Source organism: Python bivittatus, unplaced genomic scaffold (assembly GCF_059951505.1).
Source record: "Python bivittatus isolate LINGU-HERP-01145 unplaced genomic scaffold, Pbiv_v1 ctg000840_np1212, whole genome shotgun sequence".
Classification (NCBI taxonomy): Eukaryota; Metazoa; Chordata; class Lepidosauria; order Squamata; family Pythonidae; genus Python; species Python bivittatus.
The window spans coordinates 8988934-9012230 of record NW_028277113.1 but is presented as its reverse complement, the minus strand read 5'-3'; the positions used below and the strand labels follow the sequence as shown (position 1 = coordinate 9012230).

Here is a 23297-nt window from a genome sequence, read left to right as displayed (position 1 = left end):
GAGAACACCAGGAAGTCCTATAGCTATAGTCTAGATGTGGGGTGGGGGATCCTGAAAGAAGGCAATGGCAAACCACTTCTATATTGTTGCTAATCCACACACACACAAAAACACCATTGATGGATGTGTCTGTGTAGTCAGTGTGTAGTAGCTCAACTCAAGGAAGACTTTACTTTTGCTACTTGAAAGTATCATGGCCAATTTGCAGATTTGCAAAATGATTCAATATAACCTGAAGTCCATAAGCCACCAGAGTCCAATAAATTCCCCCTCACATCCAGAAATAGTAAATTATATTCACATGCAAGTTGTGACATATTGAAACAAGTATCTACTAGTACTACTATGAATTTGGTCATAAATCTAAGCTAATCAATTTCCATGTTTTTCTCAGAAGCACATCTCCTTCAAAGGCTTTATTTTATTCCCAGTGCAGAATTTGGCAGTTGACTAAAGAATGAGCAATCAATGTTCTTAATGAGTTATTAATAAAGTTTTCAAGTCTGAAAACCAGCCACGTAGGCTCGTCTGCAGCTGTAAGCTCTTGGCAACAGAACAGCTCTTCGTCCCAGCAATAAACAAAGCATTTGTAGCAGAACTGTTCATTCCATTGCCAAGATTCTTGGACTACATATATACTCTGCTCATTTCCTGAAGTAAAAGGTCAGTTAGCAACTCATTCTAGAAATCTCATGGTGGGCTGGCTGCAGATGAGGCATTTTGCAAAACAGGCGCAATGCTACTATATTTTAGAAACAGAAATTTACTGTGGCTACTTTTGAAGGTTTCTTAGGGCAGATTTTCATATAATTCAATATCCTTTTCAACTACCTCTATTTATATTAGAAATGTTTGCTCCAGTTCATAGGAAATGTGGTTGAAATCCCATAGCAACTAACTTTGCTGAATCTCTGAGCTGTGAGGTTACTTTTAAGTATTGATGCGACAGCTTACTCTCTCCTACAGTTGCTAGGTTGCAACACAGAGATTTATGCTAGGTTTTCACACACAGGAAAAACAAGGCCTTGATGGCTTCTCCCACACATTTCTTCCAGTTTGGTTGCCTTCCTTTGCCTGGTGTAACCATCCGGGTTCTCAGGTGTGGTACCGTGAGGTTTGACTTAAGCCCAAAAGCCAAAAAAATACAGAATACAACAAGAGCAAACTTTTTGCAATCAAACTGAATGGCTGAGGCTTTTTCCACATGAAGTCGCTGATTGGCACTGTCACCCTGCTTACGTATACAACGTCGTGGTGTAGTGTGCAATTAGGGAAGCTGAGTCAATTCATTATCTGCTCTACTCCTGGTACAGAAAACCTGCTGCAATATTACTTGTGCAGTATTTCCTCCAGAACTCCCAACAATGAAAATTGGATATTGTTCCATCTTCCAGCTCTGGGGATTTTCCCCCTCCCTCCTATAGCCAAAGTACCATGCTACCTTGCCAACATTCTTCTGTCTTTCTCAATTGTTGTGAGGAACAGTTTTCTAGAAGCCAGTCATTGGGATTTTTAAATGCTTTTCAAATAATAATAATAATAATAATAACAGCAGCAGCAGCAGCAGCAGCAGCAGCAGCAACAACAACGACAACAACCCCCAGTGAGGCACTACCTTGATGTGGTTGTGGGGCTGCAACAGAGCTATGCCAGAGGTTCAGCCATACTGGACAGGTCTCATTAGAGGAGCCAGATGAAGAGTGTCTCTCCCATAAAAAGGTGAACTGCATGGTTTTTGGTTGAAACATCTGACTGCTCTGCACCCACTCATTGCCAAGCAGTTTAACAACATACTGCAAGGAGGTGAAATTTAAGATTGGTTAACATCTGACAAAACCTACCTGATAATGAAAGATCCAGCAAAAGGGGCAGCACCAGGCAACTATAGGCCAATTCCCTGCTTGCCAACAACTTTCCAATTGCTAACTGGTGTGGTAGCTGATGCAGTCCAACAGCATCTAGTTGAGAACAAGCTCTTTCCATCTGAGCAGAAAGCAAACTGCCCAAACAGCCGAGGGACAAAAGATCAGCTCCTAACTGACAAGATGATTTTGGAAAACTGTAAGAGAAGGAAGACCAACTTGAATATAGCTTGGATTGATTATAAGAAGGCATTCAACTCCCTGTCACATGACTGCCTAGAATCAAGTGCCTAGAAATAACAGGAGTCAGTAGAAACATCAGAAGCTTTGTGCAAAGATCAATGGCACAATGGAAGATCAATGGTTGCTGGTCAATGGTGATAGACTGGGAGAGGTTAACATCAAGAGAGGAATCTTTCAAGGAGACTCACTATCACCATTACTGTTTGTCATTGCACTGATTCCTCTGTCAACAGTACTGAACAAGTCAGGCCATGGCTATCAAACATCAAAAACATCTGCCAGGTTATCCCATCTCCTTTTCATGGATGATCTGAAGCTGTATGGAAAAACACCATCTAAAATGGAATCACTGTTCAACACTACCCAAATATACAGCCAAGATATTGCAATGGAGTTTGGATTGGACAAATGTGCCACCCTTACCATCAACAGGGGAAAAACAGTGAAAACTGAAGGAATCAAGATGCCCAATGGAAATAACATTAAGAGTCTGGATGAAGAAGATCACTGCAAATATCTGGGCATCCTTCAGGCTGACAACATCAAGCACACTGAAGTAAAAAAAAAAGGTTACTAGTGAATACATCAGAAGAGTGAAGAAGGTCTTAAAGTCCCAACTCAGTGGTGGAAATACCATCAATGTGATTAACACCTGGGCAATGCCAGTCATTAGATATATAACTGGAATAGTGGACTGGACTCAAGCAGAACTAGAAGTCCTGGATAGGAAGACCAGAAAAATAATGACAGTGAATCATGTCCTTCATCCACACAGCGACATTGACAGACTCTACTTACCAAGGAGCATAGGTGGGCATGGAATGTTACAAGTACACCAGACAGCTGAAGAAGATACACAAGAAGATCAGCTATCCTTGACTAATCAATAGGAAAGACTTAGTTGACAACTTGGAAATAGCAGGAACATTGAGTGAAACTCATCTTATAATACTGAAACCTTTCATTTTAAGGGAAACTAAAACTGAGCATAACAAAGCACACATTTTGGATTTCAAACATTTGGAGTTTAATGAACTCATAGCAATGAGTAGGATTCCATGGTAGAGGAAACTCCTGAGAAAAGGAGTTTAAGATGGGTTGGAGTTTTTAAAGAAGGAAATATTAAAAGCACAATTGCAAACTATTCCTTCAAAGCATATACAGTCCAAATGTGTAGGAAAAGTCTACTGAGAGATCCTACTGAGAGATTTCCCTCCTTGCAAGGTGCATGGGGTGCGGGTGAGGGAGAAGGTCTTGTCAGTAGTGGTCCCTATACTATGGAATATCACCCCCCCCAAAACAGGATTACATGCAGACCCATCCCACCTTGTGTTTTGCCAGCTTTGCCTCAGCTTTTTTCTTTTTTAAAGGGGTATAAAGTGTAAGACATTATAGATGCACAAAACATTTGACAAAGTACTCCATGACATGCTGATTAACAAGATAGTTAAGTGTAGAATCCATGGCCTAACTAGATACATAGCTGACTCAAAAATTGTACTGAAAGAAAGCTAATGGTTCCTTATCAGTTTGAACAGTGATATCAAATGAGGTGCCACAGCTGTGTCCTCTGCTTTTCAATATTTCCGTCTAAGATTGCTATAAATGACCTGAGATGCCATTTGTGATCATGGAAAGGCAAACAACAATTTACATCAATAGAAGATCAATCATTCTAAGATGGTGAGACATGACGAGGAGTCTAGTCAAGTAAGAGGAAATCATTTAAAAACCACATTCCTTTGGAAAAGAGAGTATGTGCTTAAAGGCAATCTGTTTAACAGTAGATTTCACCTAAGAAGGGAGGATTTACTTAGAGGCAAAATTTGTACAGGCTATAAAAGGCAGATGGAGTCATGGAGTCTGACCTGGGTTGTCCGTTTGCTGCATGTAATGACTTCTCCACAAACCCTATTCAGTGTCTGATCAACCTTCTGAAGGGGTGGTATGTAAGAGTGAATGAGTGAATAGCAATTGATTATTAATTTGTTTTAATAAACCCATTTCTTTTATTATTTAAGTTTAGTGCCTATGGTCACATATCAACTGTTGGAGAAGACATCAAACCTTCTGACTTTGGTCCCTGAGTGCAGCCGCCCCTCCATTTCAAAGTAAAAAGTTAAGGGACTCATATTAGACTCCAGAATTTTTGTAACATGATTTAGGTGAAGAAAAGAAGATTTTTAAAGGATACAGAGCTGGGTGGAATAGTTAATACCCTAGAAGATAGAAACAAAGTTAAAAATAATCTTGATAGAATGGAGAAATGGGCTGAAAGTAACTGAATTAAATATGGTATAGAGAAATACAACTTGTCACTTTGGAAACCAGAATTAGATGCAAATTATAGGATGGGGATAGTAGTTGCAAAAACAATCTTGGAATAATAATTGATTGCAAACTCAGTATGAGTCAATGCAGTGATGTGCCTGCAAATAAGACAAATGCAATTTTAGGCTGCATCAAGAGAAATGTAATTATTGCCAAATCATGGAAGTAATCATTCCACTATATTCTGCTCAGTGACAAGTATCAGGTCCAGTTCTGGTTACCACACTTTAAGAAGGAATCAAAGAAATTAGAACAGGTTCACAGAAGGGCAATGAAGATGATCCACAAAGGCCTAAAACTTAGCTATATGAAGAGAACTGGAAGGAGCTGGATATATTTATCTTTAAGAAAAGATGATGAAGGAAGAATTTGATAACATTCTTCAAATACCTGAAAGAATGTCGTAGAAAAGGAAGTCAAGACTGGTTCTTTCGCATTCCAGAGTACAGGATGTGAAATAAGAGAGTGTGATACAGAAAGGGAGATATCTATTAAATGTTAGAAAAAACTTTCTTGGGGTCAGAGCAAGTTGACAGTAGAACCAATTACCCAGATTTATGGTGAGCAACTCTTCTTCAGAGGTGTTCATGTGGACGCTAGACAGCCATCTGGTGGGGATGTTTTTATTTAGATTTCTGCACTGAGCAGGAGGTTGGATTTGATGGTCTAAATCAGTGTTTCTCAACCTGAGCAATTTTAAGACATGTGGACTTCAATTCCCATGCTGGCTGGGGAATGCTGGGAGTTGAAGTCCACACGTCTTAAAGTTGCCAAGGTTGAGAAACCTTGGACTGAATGGTCTCCATCTTGTCTATGATTCTAACACAGACTGAAGGTTGATTTTTATGAGCATACTCAACAACATTAGATAGCCTTTATCAATGAGCACACATTTCTTTCAGACTATGGAAAATAATTTCCTAGCAGTCCCTGAGCAGATGGAAGCTATGAATGAAAGCAAATAAACAAAATTATGTAGAGAGGTCATACAAGTAGCTTACAGAGAACAAGGCACCCCAATCCCACATAAAAGTATCTGCTGACTTTAAACAGAATAATTTGTCAGAATGTTCAGTGTTGTCAAAACAAATGTAATTTTCTAAGTAGCTAACAGAGAGGAGTAGTTTAATGGGCATTAAGGAACTGGATACAAAGGGAAAAAATGTTTTTGGCAGATGAAGCATGTAACAATTTATGCCTCATCTGGAATGCTCATACAGTTCCTTTTCAGGGATGTTTTTAGGCAAATAAATATATCTCTGGAATAAAATGTCCTAATTGTCTGTTTTAAGAGGTGGTAGGACTTTTATTATTTATTTACCCGGTCATGTATTTAATTACCTTTAAATCCCAGCAAAGCCAAAACACAGTGCTATTAAAACAATATAGTATTATTTAGGTTTTTTATACATCTTTGGTCTGAACAACTTCTAAGTGGTATGCAATTAGCACAGCAATATATAATCTATCAATGCACAGTGTAAATAAAAACAATACATTAAGTATAGCAATTTTACATAAAAGCAAAATAAATTCACTGGTGATATCAGCCAGTCTCTGAAGGCCTTCTGAAATAGCCAGGTCATCCCAAGACTTCAGAAAGCCATCATACCTGACAGCAAGACTGTCCCCTCTAAGTTTGGCCCAGCTGGTGAGTACATGTTTTGAATATAGAAAATAGAAATTTCTGTTCTTGAGATTTCTGTTTAAAGGATGCTATGCTTGTCTTCTGTCTGAAAGGCTGACCAGTTCAAATCCAGTTAAAAAATCAAGAACCTTAAAAGAAAGTGTAGAGATTATAGCTGCCCATCAATAATTAGTACCTGGGCAGGAGAACAAAGCAGGAAGATCCTACCCCTAATCACAGACTTTTCAGCTCAACTGTAAATAGCACAGAAGAAAAATAAATGTAATAACGTTATTGAAAAGTTATCCTAATATAATGGAGATAAGCAATCTTCCAATCTTCAAAATCTAAATCTAAACTGGGTGGGAGAAGAGGCATATCTTTGTTTAATATTGTTACCTTTAAAAGAAATGCATTGCATATAATATAATCAACTTAAAACAAAGGAATATGTTCCCTTTTAAAAAAAACATTACCAGTTACTCAGATGGAGAACTTGGGTATCAATTAAACATTATGTAAATATTCAATGGCATCTAATAGATAATTAGACATTTTCATTTACTCTTGTTTGGCTTGTGAAAAGCTTCAATTTATGGCCCTTCTCCCCTCCAATCTTTGCAAGCTTCATTGCGTAAAGCTAATAGCTATTTTTATTGAACAGGCTGTAATTCATGGAAATCTGTGGAAAGAATTTTTTTTTTAGCAATTTGTTCTGTGTAGTAAATTGTGCAATGGGGATAGGAAATCAAATAGATTAGTAAACTTTTACCCCATAGATAGCTTTTCAGTATTTCTTTACTTAGTTACACATTATAAAATAGAATGGCTGCGGCAAAAGAAAGCAAAGATAGTACCAATAGTAATGGGCACCTTGGGTGTAATCTCAAAACATCTGGAGCACCACTTGAAGACCATCGGGACTGACAAAATCACCATCAGTCAATTGCAAAAGGCAGCTTTACTTGGAAGAGCTTACATCCTGCAACGATACTTTTAACACCATCAAACAACATCTGCCTATCCCAGGTCCTTGGAAAGGACTAGATAAGTGGATAAAAATGCCAAATCCAGTCTAAACATCTGGCTGACTATGCGACCAACAATAATAATAATCAGCTTTACTCCCAGATAAGAAGGTGAGGATTACTGCTTTAACAGATTTTACTGATCATTTGATTCAATTCAGTAAGAGCTTGCTCCCATGTGATGGCATTATCAGTACTCATGCTCAAATCCCATTCTTTTCGATGATAGGCATAGAGATCCAATTCATCATTATTCCTAATTCTTGGGAGATTCTATTTACACAGATATATACTTCTGGCATAACCTGATTTGGTGGGCACAGTTGGAATTTCAAGAGGAAGTTTTAAGTGACATAATTGCTATGGGGTGGCTTGTGGATGGCTGAAGGTGAGCCTATTTTAAAACAGCCACTTATCAAAAAGCAAGCAAGTTAATGAGGTTACTCCTTAGTACCTTTCCTAGCTTTCTAATCGCACAACGTGTCCTGATCCCTGCCAACACAATATGCATGCAGCGATAAAGCTGTAATAGTTTTACTGGGATGGGAAATACAGGCAGTAGAAGTGGAATGTGTAGTCACTTGCACACTCCAAATGCATATCACCACCTCCGTGAGCAGCTTGCGGGAGGGGACATACAAGCAAACAAGTCCAGAACAGCAGGCAGAGTTGTTGTCCAAAGGTTCAAGATACAAACGTGGGTCACAGTCTGGCCCGAAGGCAAAGAACAGAGCAGAAGTCCAAGGTTTGAACAGGTTTTCCACAAGGTGAACAGATTCTGGGTAGTAGAGCAGTTGTCCCCAAGAAGGGGTTGCTTGCTAGAGCTAAAATACAGCTCCTACAAGGTGCAAGAAATCATTAGTGGAAACACCCATGTCTTGCAAAGAACCATGCAGATCTCCTCTGTTCTGCCCTTCACCCAAACCTACATGTCTTAGTGCTGGGATCAGGCCCCGCATCCTTTGCTGCTTCCAGTTCCTCCAAATGCTCTGCAGCCAAATTGTGCCCATGTGTCTCCCTCCCGCTTTCTGAGCCAGGCTGCTGTTCCACAGGGTCATTTGAAGCAGCCTTCTTTTTCTCTCCAGACTTCTCGGAGTCGGAGATGACCCTGATATAATGCAACTTCCTTTTTCCACAAAGGAAGGCACTCCTCCAAAACTGAGCCCTGGATTGTACTGACACTCCATTTGTGTTTTCTAAGAATGCAGACAAGGCATTCTTTGAAATAATGATGCCAAATTCGGGTGCTTCTCATTTATTTCATGTTTTAACTAGAAGAATCTTTAAAAAAATTACTCGTATCCTTTATCCCCTAATGTAGCCCTTAGGAATGGAAGAGAACCTAAATAGATCTGCTTGCAATGTTTATCTTGCATTTTGCCAATCAACAGTCCCAGTGTAAATAATGTACTGTACAAAAACCATCTTCTATTATTATGCCTGCACGTGAATACAAATATGTGGCAGCCCTACAAGGTCGACTAGATCAGAAAACCGACTCCATAAGAAGACTAGAACTAAACTAGATAGGCCATAGTAACAGAATTTTGCAAATCTGCTTAGGCTTTACCTTCCCTCCCTCTTATACCTCATTAAGTCAGGGAGAAGCAAGGCTGAGCCTCTTCCTAACACCTTCTCCTTCCCTGGGGCTTAAGGGATGCTTCTGCCCTTGTTTCTGTAATGGCTTCTGAATATCCCCTTTGAGGCCTATCTCCTTCAAGGCTTTCTACAATATGAGGCAGGCATTTAATATGAGCAAAAAAGGGGGGAGTCTGTTTTGCATATGAATCAGACTGAGAAGAGATATTGCTGTGAATGTTGGCATACTGCAACTTTTGTAAGTTACTACATGCATTATGAAATTTGCTTCTAGTTTTGGTATATCCTATAAGCAAGCTGGATATGGAGGTAGGATTTTAGTAACCACATCACACTTTTTGTTCACTCTACCAATGGGGATGTAACCCAGAGCAGCATGACCTGTTCTAGCCAGCAGACCCAATAATGAGCTTATGATGTTCTATTCTGGTTCACAAGGATCTTTTTACAAGATTGCAGCTTATTAACTGTATTAATCTTTTGTCAAATTTAAATCCTACCTTTTCTTCAGCAACTCAAAGTAGCTTATATAGTATAGGGATCTCTCTTCATTTTATCCCTACATCAACAGCCCCATCAGATATTTGAGCTGAAAAAGGAAAATTGGGCCAGAGTCACCCAGTGAATTTCTTTGATGAGTGTGGACTTGAATCTAGGTCTTCCCAGTCATAGCCCAACACTGTCACTCCACACTCTCAAAACAAGTTCATTAAGACTAAGCAGACCCTTTGGGACTGTCTGCATTACTAAAAGTTCAGATGTCCAAAAACCAAGGCAAGCAGTATGTGGAATGTGTAGTAGTAGGGAGTCAGCTGGCTTCTTCTCCCAATCATGCATCAGGAGGTTTCTGTAACAGACAATTACATGACATCTGTAGGACAGCTTAGCACAGTCCCACTCCCTCCATGAATAGGTTAAACCTACATTTGGCCAACTGAGCCAGGTTTATGTTTTCCCCTTTATATTAATCTTTTAAAATTCTAACAATAGCCTCTTGCTTGACTTCTTCTACAGGTCTCCACCATCACCAAAACAAAACAAAACTAAAAAATTGCTGTTATTCCCTTTCTATCATCAGCCTTTCCCGTCTAAATCTATGTTATGACTGACTCAGGCATTTGAAGTACATTCATTGTAATCAAGCAAATAGTCCCAAAGTAATTTCATTATAATGAAACTTGCCAAAAGAGAAGTGAGAGAACAGACATAAGTGAATTGTTATCCTAATGAGACAGATTGGTCCTGAGTGTACATAAGAAAAAACTGATGCTGTTGGTCCTTTTTTGCTATGTGGTTTTTTTTCCACTATTGGGAGGAAAAAAATAAGAATGACTCACAAAATTGGAAATGTCCAAATAATCTTTCAGGTCACTGCTTTCTAGATAACACCACAAAAGGATTATACCTTAGAACACAGTCTCTCTCTTATTAAGATCTGGCTTTAGTTTCTGGCATTTCTGTAGAGGGCTTTTCATGCTTTTCCTTCCTATATTAAAAAAAATGTACTGTATTAGAGATATGTGATACTACACAAATCAACTCCACCAATAATTACACAGTGCCTGTGCCTTCATCAGGTGCATATTTTGTGCATGTGTGAAGGAGGACTGCGTATACAGTTCTGCAGGAAGAGGTATCTCATATGTATGCATGTGTCAGGCCTAGCCCAAGGAACTCCAAGAGACAATGCAAATTCAGTCCAGCTATGTTTATTAGCTACAACCTCTAGCAAGAATCTTCCTAGATTGAAACCCCAGCTCCCAAAGTCAGCCAGCAACAATAGTGTGAATTCCTCAGGGAGGTGCCAGTCTCATCCTCTTGTTACTCTCACGCTCTTCTGGTGAGCTAAGAAAATGGTTATCTCCCTGAGCCTGGCCTTCATAATTCCATTCCATCACAGCATGGCTCCTTCAGATACACATCAAACGTGCAACCAAATGGAGGGCCTTGCCATTGCATCCATCAGCATGAAAGTCAACAGACACAACTTAATTTGAAAACAACCCAAGCCATGCTGACTGGGAAGTATGGGAGTTGTAGTTTAACACATCTCTGGAGGACACCAGGTTGGGAGAGGTTGCCCTAACATGATGTAATGTACAGAAATATTAATTGTGTGCATTGAGAATCAGGGTGGTACAGTAGTTAAGATGTTAAACTAGAACTGAAAAGAGCTAGAGCACACTACAGCTAATCATAGTGTCTCAACCCAGCCAATTGGATTGTGGTGGGAAGGAAAAAATGAGGAGCGAAGCCCAGAATGTCAGAGAAAAAACAGGATATAAATGTAATACATAAAGAGATAGTGTCAGCAAACAAGAAGTGAGAAATTTTACAATGCAATAATGCGACCAGAATTTTTTCGCCACACAAGAATATATACAAAAATATTACAAGAATCTTCTTAAGAATCAGATCTCTATCTTATATATTGGTTTGTTCATTTCAGGCAAGGAGTGGGTGGACTTCTCATCAAAAAAAGGAGGGGAAAAGCCAACAACCTTTTAGGGCTGCAGGTAATGAATTACTGAGATAACAATAAATACTTATTTGTCTTTTTTTCTTACATACCCTCAGTTACATGAGGAGTAATATAATATTCTTTCATATCTTATTTTCTTCTGACTAAACATACCCAGTTTTCTCACTTTTCTTTTTTCTTTTCTTTTCCTTTCTTTTTTGGCCCATCACCTAAACCCATTCAGTTTTCTCTCTATCTTCCTTGAAATATGGCTCCCCATATTGGATCCCATATTCTGGATGAGTCCAACTACAGAAAACCTGTTACAAAGAAGAGATGCATAAATATGTTATGGCCTTAATCAAGTTCCCTGCCATCCATAGTACCTGTTTCCCTAAGAGTCTCTCGATGCATAATCACTAATTGTGAGGAATTAATTGAAACTATCAAAACAGATGAGAGAAAGAGGGAGATAATGGCCTAGCCATGATTATAGACTGTGAAGAACATAATTATTAATTGAGGAATAAGCATGAACAGTTCTGAAGGCTCTTCTTTGAAAAGAAGAATGGTCATCAAAAGAAAAACAGAACCCCAGAGAAATGCATATTAGTTTCACGTGGCAACTATAAATCACTTGTAAAATCATTTCTATTCTAGCCAGAGCTTGTGTGGAAAATCAGGTGGCATAGGTGCAAAATTCATCTTGTTGAGTCATTTAGTATGATGAATTTGGGAGATAAGCAATGCATTCACATGTATATACTTTACCACCTACTTGGTGGGATATCAACAGTATAACAATACAGAATATTCAAAATGCATTTCACTCTTATTCACATTCATACCTGTGTGGCTCAATTCTAGAAATGTGATTTTCTTTGGCACTTGGTAATTGCATGGAAATAACTATATCTCATTTGTTTAAGGAGCAAAGAGAAAGTGGTGTGTTTCAGCAGAAAATGCAATACAGCTTCCTAGGTGAATATTCTGATTCCCATGGAGGAGGAGATTGAGGGAGATGAATGATCTGCAGGGCTCTAATTGGACTTCCTTCCCCCATCCAGCTGCAGGACTGTGTGCTGCCTTGGTTATCTCTGCTTTGTATGCTGGAGAGAACAGAAATTCTCTGTTGCAAGGGTGTTCCATGAGGTTGCTATTCCTACCAATAACCTTTGTTGCTGCCTCACACCAAAATGGTGAGATTTTTTTCCTCTCCAGCAACTGTGAGGCTTGCTGGACAGAAGAAAAACCTAGGAGACAGGGATTTTTAACCCTTCCTATTCATTCCCACTTTGCTGCATCTAGCCTTACCTCTATCTCCCCCCACAGTAGCCTTCCAATAGCCATAGCCCCCACCTTTTGGAAGTACAGAAAGAATGCTTGAGGACACATTGCTGGGTGTGTGTGGAAAAACCCATCGATGGATTCTATTACAATTCATCTGACCCTCTACAAAATGCAGCTACCCTAACATCTAATCTGCTTAGTCATGTGCTACTGGCAAACAAGTTAAAGTATTAAGAGTCTTCATTGGGTATTTTAAGTGCTTTGGAAGGATTCCCATGTTTTTGACAGCATTTTGTAGAATTGCCCATCCTCAGAAGAGGAATGCAGTGGCAATGAGTGCACTGTTGAGAGACCTGAAAGAACAGGTTAGGGATAGATCATCATAGAAAAAATCTATGTGGTCACTGGGAGTCAAAAACAACTTGATGGTACATAATCAATCAGCCAATCAGAAGAGGAAAAGGAGGACCATGGTGAGGTTCATATGTAGTAAGATACATAGTATCCTAGTCATAGCAACAGATGAAAGGTGGCATTAGTTCCCATCAGTCCTGATCCTAGCTCTTGTGATTCTGGCCTAGAACTGAAGTCTTGTCCAGCCACCCCATGGAAATTCTACTATCTCCATAGCACAAATAAATCCACTTGGGAGCAACTTTGCAGTGGAAATCAAGGTTGTTCAGTACCAGCTATGTGAAGTGGGAATTCGGAGCTTTTTGTACTGAGGATCTGACTTGAGTGCAGTCCATTCCTGAAATAACTCTCCAGAACAATGCAACCTTGTACCTTGTGTTAAACCATATGGAACCCATATCTCACTATGAAGCTTTCTTGGAAACATCAGCCCTTGCATGAGTCTGATTATGAATACTGCTCTGTCTGTAACTTCTGGTTTTCAGTAAGAACTCTAGTCCCTTTTAATTTAGATTTTATTTATGATGGAGCCTTTGCCTTATGAAGTATGACCTTGAATTGCTAATTAATTGGCTTCAGCCAGGGCTAGCACAATAATAAAGAACTGTCTCTTCCCCTCAGAGATTATTGCAGGCATAACTTAAAGGGAAGTTGTGTGATAGGAACTCAGCAGCAAGCTTCCAAAACAGAATCAGCCTATAAGCATAGTACTGTAGTTTAATGACAGAACATACAATTCTGCCATAATAATACAATCGAGCATCACTGCAGCCAGTAAAAGAAAGTCTTCACTTTCCTCTGAAACCTAAAGAAAGTCTTCACTTTCCTCTGAAACCTAGGAAAAAAGAGGTGTCTTGGGAGATCTTTGTCAGGGGTCACAGCAAGGAAGGCCTGAATCCAAACATCTGCATCTTAATGGAGATACCGAATTCTAATATGGAATTCTAATTTTTATTTATAAAATTTTTATTTATTTACATACGTGTGTGTGTGTGTGTGTGTGTGTGTAATATTTCATTTATATATATGAAAAACTTTTTTTCAAAATCTTTGATCAACTATTTTGGAAGGGATAGTGGATTAGTACTTCTGATGTCACTTTCTCCACGTCTGTCCTCTTGAAAGTTCAAATCATATATCACATTATATATGTAGTGTGGAAGTGATCTTTTCTGTTTCTCTCTTTGTCAGAATCCTCACGACCACTCCTTCGCACGACTGCTTCGTTTGCTGTGGTTCTGCCATTCCAGCAGATAGGGGCAGGGAGGTCAGAGCGAGGACTGCTAGGCGCTGATGAGCCATTTCCAAATCTTCAGGAACGATTAAGGGCATAGCAATGGAGGAAATCTGAGCCCCGACAACCTGTGCAGGAAGGATTTGACAATCGAGGGGGAGTGGGTAATGAGAGGACTTTAAATTGGGGTTTGGCACGTGGGGAATTTAGTTCCAGCTATTTCTTTGTGCCTTAGAGCTGTGTACTACTGTTTTCTCAATAAATCTGCTTGTCTCTGAACACGCATTGGTTTTGATGTAACAGTTGCATTCATTGAGGACTGAGTATAGTGGTTCTTACACTCTTTTACTTTACTGTAAGCATAGAGGGTTCCAATCTGAACCAGATCTGCTGTTCATAAACAGGAGGAAATTAATGCTTTTCAATTCATACCTCCTTCATTTCAGAATCACCAGCTGCCTGTGAAAGTTAAACTAACTATGGTAATGTCAGATTAGGTATTAAAATGTGTGCATAGTGTCTGAGAATCTAATTTAAGCAAGCTGTCATGTCCATGCAATAATGATAGGTAAATTTTAGCCCAACCTCAGTACATTTAAATTGATTGGTATGCTTCTGGATGGAAAAGAATCACTTGGGGCATTTTCACATGGCTATGCACCAATTCAAAAGCAGCTCCAGATCTCTAGTTCTTATGAGGTTGACCTCAGTTAGGCAGCTAAGCCAATTTATGTCTGGCTTAGTTCTAGTGTATTCCGATTTTTAAAAAACCTCATACAGTATTTTTTTTGCAATGGAGAAACTTCACAGAGCTTGTAGAAAGCCCATTGGAACTCATACCTCCACATCCTTCTGTCTCCTGAATTTCAATAGGTCCAGTAGGGGAGTGAATAGAAACAGACATGAGTTCTGTTTTCTCCTTCTCTTCAGAAGACAAGCAACCTGCAAAGACCTAGGTTATGGAGGTTTGCTGTATCTTTTCTTTCCCTTATGGAGGAAAGGATGTCCAATAAATAGCAGCGATACTGAACTGCCCTTACATATAATTGCACATATCAGTACTGCTAGTAGCCAGTATGCATTTTGCTTAGAACTTATTGCCCCATTACCCTACTTTATTTTTATTTAGTGTGGAGGAGGAAAGTGCTAGGAATTAATTTAATTTCCTTGCTGCGTGGAGTGGAGGTGAAAGGATTTTTCTTTATTGTTCCTAGACTGGCTATTGCTTTGACATGGTAGTGACTGAACTACTGTTTTTGCAGGCTTGTATTTGTCAGCCAGAGGGAAACCCAGATCAGCTAGTTTGTTCTCAGCATGTTCTCAGTATTCCTAGAGCAACAGGTATGGAAATGATAGAAAGATCAACCCACTTCAAACTGCTTTGGAGAGAATGGAAAAAGGAATTGATGCCATGGGCAAATATCTTTGATAATGAGTGGGCTGATGATAAGTCAAAACTCTTTAGGGTTAGCAGGCACCATTCTTTACATGAACCAAGAAGAAGATGCACTAAAGAATTCTCAAGAAAAAAAAATAATTTGGTGTTACGATTGTTCTGATCATGGATCAGTAAGTTTATTCATTGTTCTTATTTATTTATTTATTTTAGAAGATTTGTATGGCCACCCATCTTAAAACAACTCTGGGTGGCTCACAACAATAAAACTATAAAAACCATAAAAACATATAACAAAAACTAAAAACCCACCACCTGAATCAACTTCCCAGGGTGCCCCAACAATCCTCCATAGGTTCTATCACTCTACCCCAGAGCTTTGATGGCCTTCTGGAAGGCTAACAGGGTGAAGGCCTGCCTGATTGCTGAAGGGAGGGTTTTCCATAAGGTAGGGGCAGCCACAGAAAAGGCATGCTTTCGAGATCCTACTAGATGGCAATATTTCAGGGAAGGGATCTGTTACCCTGATATCTGTGCCCACCCCATCTTGTCTTCTATGTTAAGTTCTAGTTTTCTAAGAATCAGAAAGATGGCTGGAAGGCATGATATTGGAAACAAAACCTTCTTTAATGTAATGAATTACAGATGCTAACACATCCCATCAAATCCCCTGTCCTGTCACAGGATAGCAGCAGAACTGCCAACTGTTTCATTGTGGTGAACTGAGGGGGAAATGTTTACATCTGATCTGATCTGATCTGCTACCTTGTCCAAAAAGCTTCAGAATACACCACAGTGCTACAATACTCTTCTCTGAATTTCTCAGAAAGAAAATAATTGGAATATTAGTCATCAGGTTTGCTTCATGGCAACTGTCTGCTGCCGTTTATTAATGTACTAACAGCCCTGGCAAGAAGTGGAATATATGAACATCAGGGTTTTCAGAGTTTCAACAAGCTTCTCTACCTCATCTCCAAATGTGCACCACATAACCTTTCATTTTGTAAAACATTTTCTTCAAAGAGCCAGTCAGAACTCCTGAACAAAACATCAATAATTGTTTAGGAGAAATATATTAACATTCATTGCCATCATCCATGAATCCAGACTTGCAAGAGATAAAAGACAACAAATAGTTTAAAAGAGCAAAGAAGCTGCATCAAAAGAAAGCATGATCATATCTATCATAAACAAAGTTGTGGGAACCTTAGTCAGTGAGAAATTTTGGCAGAATCCCTAGAAGCAACTTACAGGGCACAGCCAGATGGCCATGTTAAAGTGCTGTCTCCCAGTCTTTGTCTTGGTAGCAAAATATGTTGGCATAATTTTTAGTTTGCATTGTAGTTTTAACTTTTTAGCTTAATTTTAACCTTTTGTAGTTCTTAACTTACATATTTTTCCTAGAATGTTTTATTTTTTTATGTGTAATGCCACCTAGAGTCACTCGTATAGTGAGATGGGTGGCATATATAAATTTGATAAATAAATAAATAAACAAATAAATAAAATAACATTTTTCTTCTATGACTGCTGTGTCCTGTTCTGACACAATCATAAGGTTGGCAATAGCTGCCATCCCTACTTTTTAAAGCACAAGTTAAGGAAAGTAATTCGTGGATTCCCCAGGTTTTGTTTCCCCTCCCATTAAGCATCACCTGCTGGCACCACTAGTCATGCTCTCTAATGTGGGTTGGGGCAGGGGTTGGCAAGTGTAAGCAGGTGCTTTGCATGTTTAGCCACCTATCCAACCAACAGATTGCAGGTATAGAGTTGCTCTGAATCTGTGACTTGTCAGGTGGGCTATCACTCATCATGGGCCTACAACCATAGCCTGGCTGACAATTTACAAACACAAAGTAGGGATTTGGAATGAAGCATGAAGGAATGACCAATAACCATGAAGCTCCACTCTTGACTAGAGTTTTGATGAAATGGCAGTGGTGGCAGGGACTCCAGTTTGGTCCTCATGGCTGGCACCACCTTGGATACCCATGTAGCTAGAATAGAGTAGGCAAAATGCTACAGACACAAACATGGTATAAAATAATACAGTAATAAAAGCAGTGTAAAGGATGGCCACATAAAACCCTTTGTTGAAAGAAGCAGTGGAAAATCGTAATTCATTCAGTAGTGACAGAATCAGCTACATGTAGCTGGTAGAATTAGGTTGAATTGACATTCTGCTGCACCAAGCTAAAGGTCTCTCAAGAGAATTCTAGTCCTGTTTTTTAAACCCAGTTCTAATGCTCTTTCCAAAGCACTAACCTTGCTTATGTGGAGCTTGTGTAAGATCTGACACGTGCTTCAGACAGTGCCAGGCAGACATTGCGTGGGCAGATGCCTCTGTAGAAAGCAGGTGTCCAGCCTGTCCTGCAACCCAAGTCAAAAAGACCATGGTGGGCAGTCCTAAATGACCAGATGGGAGGAGGGAGTGTCCACAACAGCCTAAAATGATCAGTAGGATCTGGGCAGATACCATTTCTGCCTGTGTAAGCACCATGTCATCTATAAAGCCTGCTAGTTGTACCCATCGCAAAAATTGTGTCAGGGAAGAAGGAACACAGTCATTTAAAATCTGGAACAGCTAATGACACCTTCTGTGCATTGTGGATGAGACAAGAATAGTGCCATGAGGACATGGCATAAACAATTACTAGGACATGTTCATGTTAAGGGGACATGAGGATGAACCCATGGAGACTCTAAGTTATCCAGCTATTGCTGTGTTGAAGTAACAGTTATGAGGGCAGCTTTTATGTTGCCTGATGGCTGGGTAACTTTATATGTCACTAGTGGGAATCCTGCCAATGTTTTGATCTCAGGGGCTGCATAACGTGATGGACAGTGGCTCATGGATGAATCTCAGGTATATTTGTTCTTTCCCCAATCAGTTTCATCTCAGAGGAGATTGAAAACTCTCCTTGTATGATAATCAGAGAAAGATAATCCCTTTGAAAAGCAGGATTGTGCCAGTTTACTCCTCTTCCCCAGAGAGAAGATGACAAAGACTTCTTTCCCTACTGTGGACATCTATGGGAGGTTGCTGTTTTCATCAAAATGATGAAAGCAGTGTTGCACTGTAAGCTCTGTCCCTCTTGTTAATATGTGCAATGTCAGGGATGGAGCTTGTGGTGACTTGGCACGACAGCCGTTTCATCATTCTCCCCTCTTGCAGTTCCTGCAGATACTACTGTTTCCTATTGCTATTAGCAGCAGGGAAATAGAATTTGTTTTCATCCATCCAGCTGACAGTTGATTTTTGGCCGATGATTGTACACACCATAGATTCCCTGAATACTTTACACAACACTCTATTATGTTCCACATTTTCCTCAATACAATCCTCTTGTATTGTCTGATTGATTCTTTCCTCGTGCCAACCAGCTTTCCCTTTTCTATTCTGTTGGCATTGGTGGGGCAAAGTGGACTAACCTGGCTGGCTATGGACATCCATGTCCTTGAAAGGGACAGGGTGGGTGAAACTAGTCAGCTGTGAATGTTATTATGCCTGTCAAAGATCTGGATGTGGCCAACCAGCTGGCTGGAACTCTGGTATAGATGTTTGTTGGGTGGGTCTGCATTGGGTCAGTCTGCCTTCCTCAGCAGGTTAGGGGGATTGAGTTCTCCTTCACTGGGTTTTCTAGCAAAATGAGGACAGTAGTAACCCTCACATCCCCTTGGGGGACAGGGGAAATATAAGCTCAATGCATTTGGGGGGATTAGTAAAACATTCAAAGATATTTGAAAGTGTCAGTGACTGCATGGAAAACAAATCTAATAGTCAATGGTGAAGAGACTGGTGAACAAAAATCAAAAGAAGATTGTTCCAAAGTGAATCAATGATATCTTTACTATTTCTTTTAGCAATGATACCAGTTACAAATAATTTAAGCAAAACCAAATGTGGCTGTCAATTCCCAAACAAAGCCCCCAAATAACCCATTTGCTATACAGGGATGACCTACAATTATTCGCAAAATCCAAAGAAGAACGTAAGTCTCTACTGAACACAATCTATGGATTCAGCGAGGATACAAGAATGCAATTTGGTCTAGACAAATGTGCAACTTTGGCAATTAAAAGAGACAAAAGTATTGTAGAAGATGGATTAAAGCTAATGAACAGAAATGGCTTAAGATAATTGGCACTAGAAGAAGGAAGCAAATACTGAGGTTTAATGCAAGCTTCTGCCTTATTACATGACTAAATTAAATAAATACTACCTCTAATTACATAAAACAAATCCAAAAATTTTGAACACAAAATGAAACGCAGGAAACATAATTAAAGCCATAAACACTTGGGTTGTTCCAGTTATTTGCTATATGCAGGTATGATTGATTGAACACAAGCTGAATTAGATTTGATAGGAAAACAAGAAAATTAATGACAGTGAATCATGCCTTCCACCAAGCAGTGATGTTGACAGGCTCTATTTTGCCAGAAGTAAAGGAGGGAGAGGATTACTCCAAATAAAGCAAACAGTGGAAGAAGGAAACACAGCAAGAATGATGAGATCAGGCACAGTAAGGAGTCATTTCTGATGGAAGTTTGTAAAAAGAAGCTACTAAAAACTCCAAAATCAAAAGAAGATTACAGATAGGAACCAACTGAAAGTTGAAGCTAAACCTGTTCATGGTCATAATACACATCATATTGAAGGGATATCAAATCAAAATGTGACTTGGCAATGGGTGAAAATTGGAATTCTTAAACAAGAAACTGAAGGAGCAATCACAGCAGCAGAGGAACAAGCTATGCAATCAAAGATCATCATAGCCAAAACTGAGCTGATTTTAAATAATTGCAAATGCTAACTATGTACTATCAAGCTGGAATTGTAGATGACCTCATCAGCATCTGTATCAAAATTCCCCAAACTGAGTATAAGCAATGCTATGTTATAGTTGCAAAAAATGTGTATTAGAATGTATGTAAAAAGCTTGCCTTTATCATTAACAAAAACTGCTGGAGCTGCACATCTGAACAAGTGTTAGAAAATGAGGTTAGGATCTTTTGAGTTTTGAAATGCAGGCCAACAGACACCTGAAACACAACACACCAAACACTACTATTTTTGTAAAAAAAGAAGAAAAAATGTGGTTCATAGACATAGCAATAACAGGAGACAGTCAAATTGACAACAAAATAAAGAAGAAAAGAAAGAAATGGAAAAAGGAGCACAATACTGGGATCTGCAAATTGAGTTTCAAGGACTTTGGAAGAAAAAGCCATGTATAACACCAATGGTATTTGGAGCTCCTGAGCTGTATCAAAGCCATATAAAAGGGACTTAGTAAACATCTGGAAGTTTTCAATTTACCCGGCTTGACACAACTGATTTTGCCACTTTCCCACAATGATTCCTAGGCTCTTAGTTAGTGTTGGGGTTCTGAAATGTTGGTAACAGAAGATCCACGCAGCGTTCAGCTAGTTTTAGTGGTTTATTTAGCAGAGTAAAACGTCCAAAACACTTGCACCAAGGCTTAACTAAGTTCAGTTCAAAACAAACACTCTTTACATATTAATAAAGGGAAATAAAGGGAGCTTACAATGTAGCTTTCCTTCAAGGAGGTAAAGCCACAAGGCTGAGGGAGGATTCCCTCACGTCTCGTGCTGGGCCATGAGGCGGAGAAAGAGGAGGAGGAGGAGGAGGAAGTGAAGGGAAACAGGAAACAAAAAGGTGGGCTCCAAGCCCCGCCCACACAGAGCAACAGAGCTAGGCTGTGCAGAGCTTCCTCTCGCTTTGTGCTTGTGCGAGACAGGCTTGGTTGAAACCCCATATTTTCCAACAGTTAGAACCTCATGATTGGAAAATGCCTAATCTAAAGATTGTGATATTCATTGGATGAATAGATGGGGAGGAGGAGGAGGAGGAGGAGAAGGAACAGTCTGATAGCGGACATTGCAATATCTGGAGACAGCAGAACAGAAGAGGAAGACCTGGAGAAAATCACAAGATACAAAGACCTGCAAACAGAAGTAGAATGACTGTGGCAAAAGAAAGCAAAAATAGTACCAGTAGTAATAGGCATCTTGGGTGCAATCCCAAAACATTTGGAGTACCACTTGAACATCATCGGCATTTACAAAATCACTACCAGTCAATTGCAAAAGGCAGCTTTACTTGGAACTGCTTACATCGTGTGGCAATACCTTTAACATCACCAAACATCTGCCTATCCCAGATCCTTGGGAAGGACTTAATAGGTGGATAAAAGTGCCAAATCCAGTCTAAACATTTGGCTGACTGTGCAACCGACAATATACAATGCAACAGAACGATGGGGAGGAGAGGAGAAACTTAGATTCTTTGATCAAATTTGGCAGATTCCATTAAGTGCATCTTGAAAAGAAATAAAAACAAGTAAATCAGATGCTACTTCGTAAGGCATTCTGCCAAGTGACGTAGGTGACCAAAAAAATCTGTTTGTGGGCAGCAGGAGTACACTCATAAACCATGCCGTTCCCATGCAGCCATTCATTTTGTTACTCTGAATTTATGAGTCTGCCAGGGAACATTTCTCACTTAACATCAAACCTGTAGATCATAGGAAGCATGGTCAATACATACATTTCTGCTATTCTATCACAGATTCTTCAGATTGCTTTATTTTTAAGAATTGTCTTCCTCATAACACAGCTGGAAAAAAGAAGAACTGCAGAGAGGACCTTAGTTATCTTGGTTTTGAAGACTCCCTGCTACTTTGTTTAAAGGGTTATAGAAAGTAGCTATATAGATGGATATTACAGTACAAAAGAATATTTTTAATTGTGGAGTCCTTGGGGTTCTCTGAGCTTGGTTGTTTTCTTGCAAATGTTTCGTTACCCGGCTAGGTAACATCTTCAGTGCTAGAGTGGGATGGGGTTTGCTCTCTGTTGATATACAGTGGCCTGCCCTGCCAGTGTTGGTGGGGGTGGGGGTTTTGCTTTGTTTTATTTTTTTCCTCTGGTAGTTCCTTGATTAGGGTATTGTTTACTGCTGATTGTATGTCTGGTGATAATCTTGGTGTTAAGCTCTGCTTATCTGGGTGATGACTGCCCGTGAGGAGATGTTCTGGTCTTTTGTTTTCCTTTTATTGTCTCTTTTGAATAGTGTGTAGATGTTGTTTATCTCTGTGTGCCTGTTGATGGCTGCCTTGTCTGAATTCCAAGCTTCCAGGAATTCCTTCGCATTTTTGGATTTAGCTTGGTCTAAGATGTTGACAGTTTCCCAGTTGAAACTATGGTTAAGGCTGTCCATGTGTTGTGAGATTAAGGAGTTTTCGTCGTGTCTTCTGACTGCTAGTTGGTGTTCATGGATGTGCTCTGCTAGCCTTTTGCCAGCCTGTCCTACATAGTGGTTGTTACAGTCCTTACACTGTGTGTTGTAGATGACTCCTGCTTTTTCTTCTTGGACTACTGGGTCTTTTGGTTTACTTAAGATGTTTTGGCCCCTTCATGGATCACTGCCTTGTCGTGGCGAAGGGGCTTGCGTAACTCAGTGAAGCCATGAGCTATACTGTGCAGGGCCACCCAAGACGGACAGGTCATGACAGAGAGTTCTGACAAAATGTGGTCCACTGGAGAAGGAAATGGCAACCCACTCCAGTATCCTTGCCAAGAAAACCCCATGGACAATGTTAAAAGGCTAAAAGATATGACGCCGGAAGATGAGCCCCTCAGGTCGGAAGGTGTCCAATATGCTACTGGGGAAGAGCGGAGGGCAATTCCAAGTAGCTCCAGAAAGAGTGAAGCGGCTGGGCCAAAGCCGAAAGGACGTTCAGCTGTGGATGTAACTGGAAGCGAAAAGAAGGTCCGATGCTATAAAGA

The 23297-nt window shown here is 39.8% G+C and overlaps 1 protein-coding gene and 1 long non-coding RNA gene across 2 annotated transcripts in view; one reads left to right on the top strand and one right to left on the bottom strand.

Moving 5' to 3' along the window:
- The window catches only part of MC4R (melanocortin 4 receptor), a 71964-nt gene that overhangs the window by 8626 nt on the left and 40041 nt on the right, over positions 1-23297 (bottom strand). The window lies entirely within an intron of this gene.
- On the top strand, positions 454-14362 carry LOC148213694 (uncharacterized). The gene is made up of 3 exons (XR_015794027.1): positions 454-663; positions 11140-11206; positions 14047-14362. It is a non-coding gene; the product is annotated as an uncharacterized LOC148213694 (long non-coding RNA).